Source organism: Octodon degus, unplaced genomic scaffold, assembly GCF_000260255.1.
Source record: "Octodon degus isolate 3935 unplaced genomic scaffold, OctDeg1.0 scaffold00125, whole genome shotgun sequence".
NCBI classification, from domain to species: domain Eukaryota; kingdom Metazoa; phylum Chordata; class Mammalia; order Rodentia; family Octodontidae; genus Octodon; species Octodon degus.
Genome location: NW_004524701.1, coordinates 4579457 through 4582803, shown reverse-complemented (window position 1 = coordinate 4582803; position 3347 = coordinate 4579457). Strand labels below are relative to the sequence as shown.

Sequence of the window (3347 nt, the reverse complement as noted above, 5' to 3'; positions counted from 1 at the left end):
AAATATATAAGAAATTAAGAGGAGAAAAAAGAGATAAAACAAATTAAGCATTATCTTCAACTTTTCATACACCAGAAGAAATGCACAGTACAGTTGTCCAAACCATCCTGCTTATACACATTGATAAGTCTCTTACTCTATTCCCTCTCCTGTCCTTCTCAATTCAGCAACTCTTTCCTTTATAGAATAAGTTCCCTTCCCTTTTCCAAGTATATATTGTATCCTTTAGGTTCCATTTTCTCCCACTAGGAAACAATAAAATGTTTGCACAGGCGGGTCTAATTTATTTCACTACACAGTATGGTCTTTAGTTGCATCCACATACTAACAAAAGTCTCAAATTTATCTCGTTTTATAGCTAAATAATACTGCATTGCATAAATATACCACATCTTCTTTATCTATTCCTCAGTTAATGGGCATTTGGGTTGTATCCAGGATTTACCTATGACAAATTGCACTGCTATAAAACCTGATGCACATATATTATAGTGGTATGATGTTTTCAGTTCTTCTGGAAAAATACCTAAGAAGGGAATAGCTGGCTTGAATGGAATCTCCACAATCCTAAACTTTTAAGGAATCTCTACACTGATTTCCATAGTGGTTGCATCAGTCTGCACTCCCAACAGTGGAGAAGTGTTCTTTTCACCACACAGCTCCTCCAGCATTTTTCAATGGCTGACTTCTTGTTAGCCATCCTGGCTGGAGTGAGATGTTATCTCATTGTTGTTTTAAATTGCATTTCTCAAATGACCAATGATGTTGAAGGTTTTTTTCATACATTTATTTGCCATCTGTATTTAATCATATGACAAGTGTATATTCATCTCAGATGCCATGTTTTGGACTGGGTCTTTGAATTTGGGGGCCTGAATTTTAAATTTTTTTCTATGTTCTAGATAGATGTACTTTGTTGGAAGGACCATGGGCTGTAATTTCCCCCCTTTTGTTCCTTTTCTTTTTATTCTTCTAGAAATGTCCTCTGAAGTGTAGATAGTTTTCCAAAAGTTGAGATTCCAATTGTTGATTCTTTGAAGTATTCCCCGGCAGCTAGTTTGGTTTTATTCATTAACTCTCTACCTCCTCTTACATGTTTGAAATTTCTACCTATATTTTCCTCCAGATGGTAAAGTGATTCTGTTTTAATATTTGATCCATTTTGACTGTAGTTTAGTTCATAGTGATAGACATGAGTCTAATTTTAGCTTTCACCATGCAGAGAGCCATTTTTTACAGCAACATTTATTACAGGGACTATCTTTTTTCCAGTGAGCATGTTTGGCCCCTTTATCAAAGATAAGGTAGCTGAGTGTGTTTGAAGTTGTGTGTGCATCTTTTACTCTGTTGCACTATTCTTCAGGTCTGTCTCTATGCTAGCACCCTGCTGATTTTATTATAGTAGCTTTATAGTATAATTTCAGGTCAAGAATTGTGACACATCCTGTCTTTCCTTTCTTTTCCAGGATTGCTTTTGATATTCTGGGTCTCTCTTGATTCCAAATGAATTTGAAGAATATTTTACCTAACTGTATGAAGTACATTAATGATATTTTAATCATGATTGCATTTAATCAGTATAACAATTTTGGGAATATGGCCATTTCCACAATGTTAGGTCTTCCTATCCAGGAGCATAAAATACCTTTCCATTCTTGAATCTTTTTCAACCTTTTCTCAGAGTACTATGATTTTCACTGTATAAATATTTTACTTCCTTTGTGTGGTTGATTCTTACATATTTCATTTTTTGGATGTTATTGTGAGAGGTGTGGTTTCCCTATTTTTCTCTCGATGTGTTCATTGTTTGTGTACAAAAATGCAGGCATGTCTGATGTGAGCTTGGGTGGGGTGGAGAGTAGGGGTGGTCGTCTGGGGTCGTGGGAGAGGGAGGCAGTGAATCACTTATAAATGGCATCCAAGCAGGACCCAAAGTCCAAGTTCCAGGAGGGTAAATGAGCACTGTGCTTTCATGACCCTCTTCTTTATGAAACAAAGTGTGTAAAGGTTGCCATAAAGGACAAACAAGTAAAATATTGTATACACCACAGTGGTTGGAATAAAAAAAAAGCTGAGAAGCCCAAGTGCTCTGAAAACACCTTGAAGACATATGAGGATGTCTACAATATAAGGATATTGTAGCCCTTTTTCCTGTTCCTGAGGAAGCTCACTCAGTACACCAGACCCTCCTGATCTCTAGTTGGGATGAGTGGGTTCCAGAAAGCAGAGTGCTCAAGTATGTGGACACCAATCTGCAGAAACAGTGTGAACTTCAAAAGGCCAATCAGGAGCAGTATGCAGAGGGAAAGATGAGAGAGGCTGCTCCAGGAAAGACGACATCTGGTCTGCAACAGAAAAATGTGTAAGTGCAAACTAAAAAGAACAAACAAAAAACCTCTGGTAATGGAGATGGTGGCAGTACCTTTGAGACACCTCGGCCTCCTCAGAAGAAGAGGGCCTGGGTTGACCCTACTGTTGAAAATGAAGAAACATTTATGAACAGAGTTGAAGTTAAAGAAACCTGAAGAGCTAAAGCAGTGGCTTGTGGATGACTAAGACCTAATTACCAGACAGAAACAGCTCTTTTATCTTCCTGCCAAGAAAAATGTGAACTCCATTCTAGAGGACTATGCAAATTATAAGAAATCTTGAGGAAAACAGATAATAAGGAGTATGCTGTTAATGAGGTTGTAGCAGGGATGAAAGAATACTTCAACGTGATGCTGGGCACTCAGCTCCTCTACAAATTAGAAAGACCACAGTACGCTGAGATCCTTGCTTATCACCTTGATGCACCCAAGTCTCAGGTGTATGGAGCACCACATCTATTGAGATTATTTGTACAAATTGGAGCAATGTTGGCCTACACACCTCTGGATGAGAAGATTATTGCTTTATTACCGAATTATATTCATGATTTCCTCAAGTATCTGGTGAAGAATTTAGCAACTTTGTTTAGTGCCGGTGATTATGAAGTGGCCCTTCCTGAGTACCATCGGAAAGCAGTGCGAGGCGCACTTGCTGGTGTTTGGATCTCTGTCAACATGGTTTTGTTCCTAGTTTTTCTCTTATACAAATGATGTATTTTAAAGATGTTTGTGTATAACAGAGTTGTGTGTTTTGCTTGATTTTAAACAGAAAATAAAAGGGGTTACAGCTCTTTTTTGTCTTTCTTTCTTTCTTTCTTTCTTTCTTTCTTTCTTTCTTTCTTTCTTTCTTCTTTCTTTCTTTTTTAATTTCAAAGTTGCTACCAGTGTACTCAGTGATGGACAACAGAGCGTTGTGGAGTGTTTTATTGCCTAGTTGACAAAGATGCTTTTGAATGCAGGTGCTTCTATTCCTTTGAC

General features: G+C 37.6%; 1 pseudogene; it reads left to right on the top strand.

Annotated features, from left to right (window-relative positions):
• Window positions 1–1911: 1911 nt before the first annotated feature.
• On the top strand, window positions 1912–3080 carry LOC101576410 (annotated as a pseudogene).
• Window positions 3081–3347: the final 267 nt, after the last annotated feature.